This window comes from Microplitis mediator, chromosome 11 (genome assembly GCF_029852145.1).
Source record: "Microplitis mediator isolate UGA2020A chromosome 11, iyMicMedi2.1, whole genome shotgun sequence".
Lineage (NCBI taxonomy): Eukaryota > Metazoa > Arthropoda > Insecta > Hymenoptera > Braconidae > Microplitis > Microplitis mediator.
This window is the reverse complement of record NC_079979.1, coordinates 11,382,688-11,397,593: the sequence shown is the minus strand read 5'-3', so window position 1 is coordinate 11,397,593 and position 14,906 is coordinate 11,382,688. Positions and strand designations below refer to the sequence as shown.

Here is a 14,906-nt window from a genome sequence, read left to right as displayed (position 1 = left end):
CGGTGGACTAAGATGATCGCTTGGCTCACTGGTTCAACCAGTGAATTTCACTGGTTGAACCAGTGGTACGCCAGTGTACTATATAAACATAAAGGAAATCGGTTAGATTAATTTTATTTTATTATAAACTTTTATTTAAAAACAAAGTGAACTAAAAGAGTCTTAATAACAATTATATTTAATTATGAATTATTCAGCAATAAAATAAATAATATGATGTATAAGTTTCCGATCCAGTAATTCAAATAATAATGGTAACAATTCTGAGGACAGTGGATCAGGGTGTTACATTAATACTCCAATTATTATTTTACGCAACGTTTCGTAGGTTTTATTGCTACTTCTTCAGGCGATCTTTGAAAACAAATATATTACTTTAATATACAATAATAATCATTAAAATCTTATATACATTTGGCAATTAAATACTATTGATAACAAACCATAATATGATGTATTAACATAGTAGATCTTAGCTAACTCCCTTGTTATTTGTTTGCCTCGTCAAAATAAATAATATTCATTAGGAATTATAAAAATTTAATTTGTTTCCATTTTTAATGGGCTTTTTATATTGTTTAATTTTATGTTGAAAAAAGAGACAGCACTACGGGCTGTGGCTATTTTATAAATTTGCTGATAAATGAAATTACAAAAATTATCTAAACTGATAGGATACTTCAAATTAAGCGCATAAAATAATTTATGTAAAATTGAGAAGACATTGACGGGCTTGCAATTTGACGAAAAGTCAATTAATTGTCCTTCGACACGGACAAAAAACGTGTCCGTTTGACCACTTACTAAAATTACAAACGGTTGGGTAATAGTGGTCGCTTTGCTTCTTAAGTTTTCAACATAATTTTCAACATTGGTTCCTTCCGTTAAAAATACAAATTTATTAGTTTAAACCATTTAATAATTATTAGAACTAATTAACACTCACGGCAATAATATGGAGTAAAGATGGATTTGGGAACGTCGAAGCGTTTTTAAAAATGTTGTTGGCGTCTTTTTTTGCTGAAGAATTTGAAACATCGAGTTGATTCTAAAAAAAATATATAAATAAATGAAAACGAAATTAATCAACTAACCCAGCATAATATTAATAATTGAGAAAAAAAATGAGTATTGCAAAATTTAGATAAATTTTTTATATAAAACAAAGAGTTTTATTTATTGAAATTTAAAAATTTATATTTATTGAATGTATTTAAAACTTAGCTTATTACTTAATCTAAATTTTTCAAATGTAATCTAACTAGTAATTAATTCATTTATGATTTTATAATTTAGTAAGTTGTAAGGCTTCCCTGATTAAAAAAATGTATTTGACAGGATTAAAAAGGATTAAAATTTTAATACTTTCAAATCCTTCTAAATACTGTAAATCCTTTTTTAAAATTCACGATTAATCATATTAAATACTTTTTAATACTAAAATAATCGAAAGGAGTAGAAGGATTTGAAAGGATTTAACTAGCATTTAAAATTTCTAATGCTACCGAATACTTTTTAATCCTGAAATCATATTTTTATTTCGTTATCTTTTTAGGATATAAAAGGATTTAACTAGCATTTAAAATTTCTAATGCTATTAAATACTTTTTAATCCTGAAATAATATTTTTATTTCGTTATCTTTTTAGGATATAAAAGGATTTAACTAGCATTTAAAATTTCTAATGCTACCGAATACTTTTTAATCCTGAAATAATGTTTTTATTTCGTTATCTTTTTAGGATATGAAAGGATTCAACTAGCATTTAAAATTTTTAATGCTATCGAATACTTTTTAATCCTGAAATAAAGTTTTTATTTTAAAATCTTTTTAGGGTATAAAAGGATTCAACTAGCATTTGAAATTTCTAATGCTACCGAATACTTTTTAATCCTGAAATAATTTTTATATTTCGTTATCTTTTTAGGATTTAAATGAATTTAACCAGTATTTGAAATTTCTAATGCTATCGAATACTTTTTAATCCTGAAATAATGTTTTTATTTCGTTATCTTTTTAGGATATGAAAGGATTCAACTAGCATTTAAAATTTTTAATGCTATCGAATACTTTTTAATCCTGAAATAAAGTTTTTATTTTAATATCTTTTTAGGATATAAAACGATTCAACTAGCATTTGAAATTTCTAATGCTACCGAATACTTTTTAATCCTGAAATAATATTTTTATTTCGTTATCTTTTTAGGATATAAAAGGATTTAACTAGCATTTAAAATTTCTAATGCTATTAAATACTTTTTAATCCTGAAATAATATTTTTATTTCGTTATCTTTTTAGGATATAAAAGGATTTAACTAGCATTTAAAATTTCTAATGCTACCGAATACTTTTTAATCCTGAAATAATGTTTTTATTTCGTTATCTTTTTAGGATATGAAAGGATTCAACTAGAATTTAAAATTTCTAATGCTATCGAATACTTTTTAATCCTGAAATAAAGTTTTTATTTTAAAATCTTTTTAGGATATAAAAGGATTCAACTAGCATTTGAAATTTCTAATGCTACCGAATACTTTTTAATCCTGAAATAATTTTTATATTTCGTTATCTTTTTAGGATTTAAATGAATTTAACCAGTATTTGAAATTTCTAATGCTATCGAATACTTTTTAATCCTGAAATAATGTTTTTATTTCGTTATCTTTTTAGGATATGAAAGGATTCAACTAGCATTTAAAATTTTTAATGCTATCGAATACTTTTTAATCCTGAAATAAAGTTTTTATTTTAATATCTTTTTAGGATATAAAAGGATTCAACTAGCATTTGAAATTTCTAATGCTACCGAATACTTTTTAATCCTGAAATAATATTTTTATTTCATAACCTTTTTAGGATATAGAAGAATTTCACCAGTATTTAAAATTTTTTATGCTACCGAATACTTTTTAATCCTGAAATAATTTTTATATTTCGTTATCTTTTTAGGATTTAAATGAATTTAACCAGTATTTGAAATTTCTAATGCTATCGAATACTTTTTAATCCTGAAATAATGTTTTTATTTCGTTATCTTTTTAGGATATGAAAGGATTCAACTAGAATTTAAAATTTCTAATGCTACCGATTACTTTTTAATCCTGAAATAATGTTTTCATTCCGTTATCTTTTTAGGATATAAACGAATTTAATCAGCATTTAAAATTTTTAATGCTATCGAATACTTTTTAATCCTGAAATAAAGTTTTTATTTTAATATCTTTTTAGGATATAAAAGGATTCAACTAGCATTTGAAATTTCTAATGCTACCGAATACTTTTTAATCCTGAAATAATATTTTTATTTCGTTATCTTTTTAGGATATAAAAGGATTTAACTAGCATTTAAAATTTCTAATGCTATTAAATACTTTTTAATCCTGAAATAATATTTTTATTTCGTTATCTTTTTAGGATATAAAAGGATTTAACTAGCATTTAAAATTTCTAATGCTACCGAATACTTTTTAATCCTGAAATAATGTTTTTATTTCGTTATCTTTTTAGGATATGAAAGGATTCAACTAGAATTTAAAATTTCTAATGCTATCGAATACTTTTTAATCCTGAAATAAAGTTTTTATTTTAAAATCTTTTTAGGATATAAAAGGATTCAACTAGCATTTGAAATTTCTAATGCTACCGAATACTTTTTAATCCTGAAATAATTTTTATATTTCGTTATCTTTTTAGGATTTAAATGAATTTAACCAGTATTTGAAATTTCTAATGCTATCGAATACTTTTTAATCCTGAAATAATGTTTTTATTTCGTTATCTTTTTAGGATATGAAAGGATTCAACTAGCATTTAAAATTTTTAATGCTATCGAATACTTTTTAATCCTGAAATAAAGTTTTTATTTTAATATCTTTTTAGGATATAAAAGGATTCAACTAGCATTTGAAATTTCTAATGCTACCGAATACTTTTTAATCCTGAAATAATATTTTTATTTCATAACCTTTTTAGGATATAGAAGAATTTCACCAGTATTTAAAATTTTTTATGCTACCGAATACTTTTTAATCCTGAAATAATTTTTATATTTCGTTATCTTTTTAGGATTTAAATGAATTTAACCAGTATTTGAAATTTCTAATGCTATCGAATACTTTTTAATCCTGAAATAATGTTTTTATTTCGTTATCTTTTTAGGATATGAAAGGATTCAACTAGAATTTAAAATTTCTAATGCTACCGATTACTTTTTAATCCTGAAATAATGTTTTCATTCAGTTATCTTTTTAGGATATAAACGAATTTAATCAGTATTTGAAATTTTTAATGCTATTGAATACCTTTTAATCCTGAAATAATTTTTTTATTTCATAACCTTTTTAGGATATAGAAGGATTTCACCAGTATTTAAAATTTCTTATGCTACCGAATACTTTTTAATTCTGAAATAATTTTTATATTTCGTTATCTTTTTAGGATATAAAAGGATTCAACTAGCATTTAAAATTTCTAATACTATTGAATACTTTTTAATCCTGAAATCATATTTTTATTTCGTTATCTTTTTAGGATATAAAAGGATTCAACTAGCATTTAAAATTTCTAATACTATTGAATACTTTTTAATCCTGAAAACATATTTTTATTTCGTTATCTTTTTAGGATATAAAAGGATTCAACTAGCATTTAAAATTTCTAATACTATTGAATACTTTTTAATCCTGAAATCATATTTTTATTTCGTTATCTTTTTAGGATATAAAAGGATTCAACTAGCATTTAAAATTTCTAATACTATTGAATACTTTTTAATCCTGAAATCATATTTTTATTTCGTTATCTTTTTAGGATATAAAAGGATTCAACTAGCATTTGAAATTTCTAATACTACCGAATACTTTTTAATCCTGAAATAATGATTTTATTTCGTTATCTTTTTAGGATTAAAAAGTATTTAAAAGTATTTGACAGTTTAAATCATTTCAAATCCTGTTAAATCATGTTTTCAGGATTAAATAGTATTTAACAGAATTAAAAAATTTGAATCATGTTAAATCCTTCTGAATCATATTTTCAGGATTCGATAGCATTCATAAGGATATAAATTTTTTTAATCCTTTCAAATACTTTTGTTTAATCAGGGTTAAAACTTAATAATTATTAATAGTGTTAGTAACAATTGTACATTACTAGTTAGCAAAATTTATTACGATCAAAAAGTCAAAATTTTAAATTTAAGTTATAAATTCACCTTCATGTTTTGTCAGAGTATCCCCTGTTTAGAAAATCTCATAGAATCCAATAAATTCTTATAAATTCCCTTAGAGATTTTATATGAATGAATGAGTTCTATGAGAAGTACTATAGTTAAGTATATGGCCTTATACATACAGCTATAAGAATCTATCGGATTTTTTAAGCAGGGTCATTACCTTAATAATTGGCCTTAAAGAATCCAATAATTGCTGAATATTTAATTTTAAAATGTGATTCATGATTGAGATTAGCTCCAAGCTATTGAAGTTACTCCAAAGTTATTTATTTTTATACTCTGTAAAAATTGTGTCATATAATTATTATTGTTATATAAAAGTTAGTTGAAATATTACATAAAGATAATAAATAAATATTACTTACTTATTGACACAATAAAACACTTGAATATGCTCATGTACAGAATGCTGCTGTACCCGCGCGCTTACATATTTTTAGTTTACTTGTTGAAACGAGTGAGCGAGACATTCACTGATTCAACTTTCGCTTTTAGTCACTGGTTGAACCAATGAATTTCACTGGTTGAATCAGTGGAATTTCACTAGTTCATTTTAAGAGAGTAGTAAAAACAAAAACGAGGCCCTAGCTAGCGCCTCGCCAGTTTCGCTAAAGATTGTCTAGCTTAATCTAAAATAGCGGCTTTTTAAATGTCATCGACCGTTTCAAAGTTTCAGGTTATACGTTAGAATATTCTAAATGATGATTATAACTATAAAATCAAACTAATAACTTGATAATGATAAATTTACTAGTGTTTAAAATTAATATAAATAAATTAAATAAATCAACACTAAATTACTTGAAGAAATGAATATACATTTATTAAATAAATTAATAAAATCAAACTGCAAAGTAAAACTTCGATGAATTATTGTTTATTATAAAATTTGTACTTTTTGACAAATGTACTGGAATACTTTAAACAAATCTAATGTTTCAAAATTTTAATGGTCGTTCGTATTTTAACTTAGAGCTACTACTAATTTTTATGACTTGTTAATTATTGTTTTTATTTAATTTAATTCAATGAATTATATTTTATTATAAAATGTATAATTTTCAACAAACGTACTGGAATATTTTAAACTCATCAAACATTTTAAAATTTGAATGAACGTTCTTATTTTTACTTATAGCTATACTACTAATTTGTATGGTCACCTGCATCTTGGTCCCCGGACAAAATATCCCCGACAAAAAATCCCCGACGAAAAATCCCCGCGACAAAATATCCCCAGACAAATAATCCTTGGTCAAAATATACTTGTGACAAAATATCCCCGACAATAAAGCTCCGAATCAAGAATAAAAATAATAAAAAATAAATAATATTTTAATCACAATGGATATGAGAAATTATTATTATCAAGTATGAAAACTTGAACTATTTACTTTGAATAGATGATGATAGAAGAGAATAATCATGGACTTTGCTATCCATTTCCATGATTATTTATTGCTTTCTGACGTTGAAAATATCAAAAAACTATCAAATTTGTCTCCACCATCTTACGGCATAAAAAAATTAATCATTGACATAAAATATATTAACCAATACGCTTGAAATAGTACTGTGTCCATTTTTCACATGTTTTGTGTGTATCCAGTTATAAAATATATTAATCGATACGCGTGAAATAGTACTGTGACCATTTTTTACATATTTTGTGTGTATTAAATTATAAAATATATTAACCTATACGCTTGAAATAGTAATATGCTTACACATATTTATAAATAGTTGCAAGGCAGTGCTGTAATATATTAAAAATTTTTTAGCGCCAACCCGCATGAAAAAACTTTATATGTAAAAAAATAGACTTTAAAATATATGAATATTATAATGATCCCCGGGAAAAAATGATCAGACCTGATCAGACATGAACAGGCATGAGTCTTCAGGCCTGATCAGACATGAAAAATGACCATGCCTGACCAGACCTGATCAGGCATGTTCAGGTCTGATCAGGTATGTTCATGTCTGTTCATGCCCATCCGGGTAAAAAAATTATATATAAAAAATGGCCCTATATAATTATATATAATTATGTATAACTATATTCAATTATACATGTATATAATTATTGCTATAAAAATAAAAAAATCAAAAATTCGGGCGTGTGCAGGATTTGAACCGTGGACCTTGCGCTTGAAAGTGTAACTCGCTACCCACTGACCTAAGAGATTTAGTTGGAAAGTAAGTTTCGTATGAACTTCAAGTAATAAAACATATATGACCAGGCATGGACAGGTATGATCAGGCCTGAGCATATTTAACGCTTCAGACATAAACAGGCATGAACAGACATGACCAGGCATGAACAGACATGATCAGGCATGAGCGTATTTAACGCTTCAGACATGAATAGACATGAACAGACATGACCAGGCATGGACAGGTATGAACAGGCATGATCAGACCTGACTGTATTTAACGCTTCAGACATGAACAGACATGACCAGGCATGGACAGACATGATCAGGCATGAGCGTATTTAACGCTTCAGACATGAATAGACATGAACAGACATGACCAGGCATGAACAGACATGATCAGGCCTGAGTGTATTCAACGCTTCAGACATGAACAGGCTGGGACAGGTATGATCAGGCCTGATCATGTCTAATTTCACGCCTAATCATACATGAACAGGCATGATCAGGTCTAATTTCAGGCCTGATCATACATGAATAGGCATGGTCAGGTCTGATCATTTTTTTCCGGGGTGATATATTGCACAATACATAAAATAATATTTGTATTTTTGCCGTATTAATATATGATAATATATTGAAAAAAAATATATTGCTACAATATATTAATTATATATTTATCAATACAACTTTTTTAATGCATGTTGAGCATATATATCTTGGTATGTTTTATTATTTACTTATTTATTTATTAATTTATTTAACGCCAATCGGCAATATACAATAACAATTTACATATAATATGAAAAGGGAATAACAGGCGAAATAACGCTTTAAGCGATGGATTGTAATATAGCTACACTAAGATAATAAAAACAAAAAGATAAAAAAGATTGCAGATTGCACGTGGAGGCGTTTGTGGTTAGTCGTTGTATTCCAGAACCAGTTTTTTGACAGACGTCCTGAAGGATGGGTACCCGATGAAAAAATATTTTGTCTAATCATATATGATCATGCATAATTGTCTATATATGATCAGATCCAAAAATTGGCCAGGTCTGATCATACATAACTTGATCTGTTTATACATGATCATATATGATTATATATAATCATGCATGAACGAAAATAGTCATTTTTAGAATCTCATTTAGAATATCTGTAAATTATTAATTAAGTAGTTTAATTAGAATTAATTGTCTTCATCAATATAAATTTCGGTTAAAATTGTAACCGTGCAGCAGCGAGTTAAGACGTGAGAGTGTGGCTCTCTCGCTTCATTTATTTCCTCCCCCTCTCTCTCTTCTTGCTCTAAGAGTCAAGTGCAGTAGTCTAGTCTCTGCGTTAGAATTTGGGGATGATTTCGCGCAGCATAGGACCGCAAATTAGTCCTGCGCATAATTAGGTGGGGTCAACGCAGGTTGATGGCCCAGAGAACTGACCCAAGACGATTGATCAAAAAGACGACACTTAAGTTCGAGAGCTGTAACTGATCGGTCTTATCCACTTTACACTCTCTAAATTTGTCTACTATATATATTTCTTTTCCGACCATTATTGTATATAAGATATAGTGAGTTTAAGTTAACTCGAGTTCGGTTAGCGAAGACGCACCGACGCACAATTCTTTCTGCTCAAGTAATTAATTATTAGAACTTGTCTTTGATATATTAAAATAAATTTATTCAACTTATTAGAAGTGATACGAAACCTTCCGCTTGAGTCTTTCATAATTTATTTGAATTAAAATTTAACTTGAAAATTGAGATACGTGGTGTTGCTTTGATACAGCAAATTAATATTATACCTAAAGTTCGTCTATCTGATCAATTAAATAAAACCAAGTGTATAAAGTGAGTGATGTGGTTTTCTTCGTGTGCAACAACCTGCCAACGCGGATCCCAGGAGCCAGAGGAAACCTATTGGACACCAACATCACCAGGACCAAGCAGAGAAGGATCATCAACCAGCATCTTCAGTAAGCAGACCAAGATTTTGATAAGTTCTCAACAAATTACAAGTATATCAAAATATAGATTTTCATTTTCTCTCTCTCTCTTCAACGTGATTAATTATTCCTCATTTATTCTCACTCGTTACCAATAAATTCCCGCGCGTTTCGAGTCGACGAATTCCTTTGAATTATTTGTAAATATATATAATATTACATTAGCTTTAAGTCAAAGGGGAAACTGTATATAAATTGGGATCGTGGTTAAATAAAGTATAAGTTTGATTGTTATTTCTTGATTAAATTTAATTATCACCAGCGTCACATAGCATAAAGATTTTCTTTCAGCCGCGTGTCCGGTCAGGACGAGTACCTGCTTCCTGAGAGCATTTCCCGTCTTTTGGAACCAGAATTTTAGAATAAAATAAGTCTAATTAATAGTAGTAAATTTAAGTAAAATCAGTAATTTCGGGAAATTTATTTGACTGTGGTTCTTGGCTATCTGGACACGCAGTAGCCAGGGCCCACCGTTATAAAATTAAATAAAAAAAAAAAAAAAAAATTATCAACCATTGACTATGATTTTACCACGAGGTCACCCGCCCAATTAATGTCCCACGTCGATGCTGTTTAACTGTGGTTATCGATGGTTTGTAGTCTGATCCTCTAGTCTGTTATACACTTACAATTAAGAAACGTTTTTGGCATTACTTAACTCAAATAATCAAATTGATACATCCCACGTAGATAATGCACCTAATGATGAATTTGGTTTTGTACATAAAATACAGTAGAATTCATTAGATACATATAATCAAATCTATTTATCTATAAACTTATAAATATTCGTATATCAATCGATATCGATTTATACTTTTAAATTGCTGCCGAAACCTTTGAATATTTTTTAAGTATTGGGGATTTAAGTTTGATTGATAGTTGACAGAATAAAAATTTAATAACATTGATATTAAAAAATTGTTATATATATATTCGCTGGGTGCGTGACCCCAGCGCCACCTAACGATACAACTTACGGTGGCTCTTTTGACAAAATTAACACGTATTAGATGCTAAATAGTAATTGAAAAAATTGAATAAACTTAAAAAAAATATTTTTTCAATTTAAAATGTGACATATTACACAAAGTGTACATTAAATTAAATATTTTTCCTTGGGTCAGCTGAAAACAGTAAGTAAAATAAACACAATAACTAAAATAAGTTTCAAGTGAATTAGAGGTTAAGCAGTGTTAAAATCTGTCAAGATGTTTATTGTTAAATTAATATTAAATGAAAAATCAGTATTAATATTAAATATATCATAATCTGAAATTAGATAAAAAATAAGAAGTAGCTCTATTTAACATAATTATATATTTATGAATGTATCTTAAATTTTTAAATTCTTTATTCAATTTTTTAGATAAAAAATGGAATTCGTCTTAATAAAAATTAAATTAAATAAAATAGGTATTGCTAAATCATCAACTATATCGATGAAATAATATGTTTGAATTTTTTAGTCGATTATTTCTATTAATCTAAATATTTTAATCGAAACTAAATTTTTTTACGTACCTACTCAAAACTGCGGATTCGTTGACTTTACGTTTTCTATAAATTGATGGAAAAATAGTTGGAGCGAAATTGGGACTTGATTCAACATCTGATTTTTCACCGCCAATGAAGTGTTCACTGCATATAACATCCATAGGTTTTGGAGACCATAACGATCCATCAATACTTTACGAAAAAAAAAATTTTTAATTAAATTATTACTCCGTTTTCTTACACGATATACACATGTATACGCTATTATTCTATATAATACGGTTGTAGGTTATAGTAATACTTACTTTTGCCTTTTAACAGCAGCTATCCATTTTTTTCGCTGATTTAATTTCCAATTGGCAACCGGAAACTTATAAAATTTATACTTGCTATTTCTACTGGTATTTTTGCAATCGACTACACAACAACTTTGATGACCCATTTTATTCTATTTATTTAATTAAACTGACACACGTGTTATTTTAATAGCCTTAAGTAATAAAGAGCCACCCTTAGTTCTGTATTGTCCGCAGTGCGCGCTGACATCAGTTTTATGTCCCCCACTATGCCTTACGCTCCCAGCGAATATATATATTTATAGGTTTCATATCAATGAAGTCTGATCAGATTTAAACATACATAGTCATATATAACTACATATAGGTTTATATCAGTCATGTCTGATCAGATCTAATTATATATAGGCATATACCTAATTATAGATGGGTTTGTATCAATCATGTCTGATCAGATCTAATCATGTATAGACTTAAATATGATCATATATCGTGTTATAACAGCCAGGTATGATTATATCTAATTATATATAGACTTATATATAAATAGATCTGATCATATATAGACTTATGTATGATTATATATGGGGTTATAACAGCCAGGTATGATCAGATCTAATTATGTATGGGGTCATATATAATTATATATGGGCCCATATATAATCATGCATGATTATATATAACTTCATATATGATTATATATAATTATATATGTTCATATATATAAACATATATAATCATATATGATTAGACAAAACCTTTTTTCATCGGGTAGGGACAACCAAAGAAGTTCACATCCGAGCAGATAGCATTGACCAAGTTAGATATTCTGTTGATAGGCCCAAAACAGACATAGTTTTTGGAGGATTTTGTAGTATTTAGTAGCCGGCTATGTTGTAGGCCCGTTTAAGGGCAGATAAATTTAAACTGTTCAAGTATTTCTGGGGAGTGAATGTACTCGTTGATTACTTTGTAAAAGAACGAAATGTCGTTAACTTGCCTTAAATTTGCTAGGTAATTGATGTGAAGGTACTCATATACTGCGTCGGTCTCAAATTCATGGCCTGTCTGTCGCAAGAAATACAATAAGAACTTGCAGAATCTGCGTTGGATTTTTTCAAGCCTAGAAACCAGTATTTCGGTGTGGGATGCCCAGATGACCGAGTGTAGCCGACCCACGGCGCTGAAGTCACCCAAAGTCCTCGCGATAAATTTAAATGATAACAACCAAACAAAATTTTTTTATAAACAATTCATTAAGAATTTCTTTATTATTTTTTTTAAATATTCATTTTTCATTAAACAAATAATTACATTAGGAAATAAAATATAGATAAATTTTATAGAGGAACATTTAACACATATATAAGTTTTAAATAAAAATGAAAACTTAGAGTTCTTAAATTATGATTAAATCATACTATTTCTCAGTCATCAATATCACTCTTAAGTTCCCAATGTCATCTTCAGAGTACTCCATTAAATTCTTCGCCGTAATCATATCATCACCAGCCTCATCTCTTCCCGGGTAAAAAAAATTATATATAATTATTTATGGAAAATGGCCCTACAGTCGAAGCTCCCTAAAGTTGCTCTCTCCGTACAGGACAATTCTCTAAAGTTGCTTTTCCCCCTTCTCCTCACTCTGAATTCTCACTAGGATAATTGATTCTCCTATGCGCGTTTCGATGCGTCAAAAAATCAAAACAAACCGTGTGATACATATGCGTTGAAGCTAACCTCAAATCGTGATTTTTAAATTATTTTTAATACTTTAATATTAATAAATAAATAATAAAGAAATAAAATGGAAAATACTTAGAGTTTATAAAATAATCACTAATTTGAAACATTGACTGAACTATTATTTGCAATGACGAAAAATAAACTAATAAAATTTATTACATCTCGAAAATACTTTTGTTCATTAATTATAAGTTGCTCGGATAGTTTTATTAATGATAAAAAAATTGTATTTCCAGGTTAACTATCTCGCATAACAGAATATGTATTCAATCAATTATAGAAGTTTAAATCGCGAGCCAGAATCTTGGATTCTGATTCGTGTAGTAAAAAGAAGAGTGGGAGAAAATCCGGGCAACTTTAGAGAGCATATCCTGTCAACTTTAGGGAGCTAGCAACTTTAGGGAGGGCAACTTTAGAGAGATTCGACTGTATATAATTATATATAACTATATATAATTATATATAGTTATATATAACTATATATAATTATATATAGTTATATATAATTATATATAATGATATAGAACTATATATAATTAAATTCATATACAATGTATTGGATAAATTGTAAATTTTTGTTCATATAGTAGAGACTCTATACTTTTATTAAAATAATTATTTTTTGTAAGTCCAAGTTCAATTTCTAAGAATTATTCATGGAAGCATTGGTAATAAATACTAATGCCACGATGTAAAATAGTATGTACTATGTTACCATCTAAAAAGGTACTTATCACTCTGACAAATAACAGAGGAGTACTCGTGCCAAGATTGCTTCCAACATTGGAATATAATACTTCTGAAATGAGTTTCTTACCAGGGACACTACAACTTGTGGGCGCGATCTCGTAGCGAGCATCGAACTACTTCTGCTGCTGCTTATAGCACCGGTGACTTCCCTCTCTTATATATACATATATATCTTTACTCCCAAGTTATTTTTCTCTTAGTTCAAGCATTTATTTTCTTGGTTGGAGCATACAAAAATTTTTGCATTTCAAAAATAGTACTTATTCCGAGAAAATTTATTGTCTTCAAACAAAAACATGTAATATTGCTTCAAAAAACTAACACATCTTTCTTAAAAAAAATCTGTCTATCGGTTGACCCTGCGGGCCAGCCCCAAAACTTCCTGCTGTTTTTGAGCTCGAGGAGCTCGAAAACATTGTTGTGGATACATTTTCGAGCTATTCGAGCTCGAAAATACTTTTGTGTGTCATTGTTTTCGAAAAAAACCGATTTTAGCATTTCTTTCTCCCACGATATCTCAGGAACAAATTGACCAATTTTGATGGTTGAGGCGGCAATCAGCGTATTTTATTGAGTTCTGGAGCTGATAAAATTTTGAAATTGTTTAGTTCAGTTGTTTCGAAGATATTCGCAAAAAACCGTTTTTTACCATTTCTTTCGCCCGCGATAACTCTCGAACGAATACTCCGATTGAGATGGCTAAGGCGGCAATCGACGCGTTTTATCAAGTTCTAGAGCTGATTAGATTTTAAAGTTGATCGTATAAGTCGTTTCTGAGAAATTAATACAAAACTAAAAAAAAAAATTTTTTTTTTCGTAATTGGCCAATATTGTCGAGTCTACTTGATCAAATGATCAGAAATTTTCAGAAAAGATGATGGCTAACAAGCTCTTTCGATTGCCACCTTAACCATCCAAATCGGTTCATTAGTTAAAAAGTTATAGACCAGTCACACACATACACTCACACACACACACACACATACATACATACAGACACTCGGACATCATTCTGAAAGTAGTCAGAATAGCTTCCTAGGATCTCAAAACGTCGACATCTGGTGAAATTTCGATTTTCGCAAATCGGGGTGAAAACAATAACTTCCCAATTTTTCGAAAATCGTCGATTTTCTTAGCGGGAAGTTAAAAATATGTCTCATAATTAGAAAAAAAAACTCTTAAGAAAGGTAAAAATTTTTTTTGTTTGAGCATAAAAATA

The 14,906-nt window shown here is 28.2% G+C and overlaps 1 protein-coding gene and 1 long non-coding RNA gene across 15 annotated transcripts in view; one reads left to right on the top strand and one right to left on the bottom strand.

Annotated features, from left to right (window-relative positions):
* The window catches only part of LOC130677041 (syntaxin-binding protein 5), a 408,264-nt gene that overhangs the window by 299,581 nt on the left and 93,777 nt on the right, over positions 1–14,906 (top strand). The gene's annotated exons all lie outside the window — the stretch shown is intronic.
* Positions 317–5,875, bottom strand: LOC130677043 (uncharacterized). Its single transcript, XR_008991516.1, has 4 exons — positions 5,600–5,875; positions 5,395–5,513; positions 947–1,048; positions 317–878 (listed from the first exon to the last, which is right to left on the bottom strand). It is a non-coding gene; the product is annotated as an uncharacterized LOC130677043 (long non-coding RNA).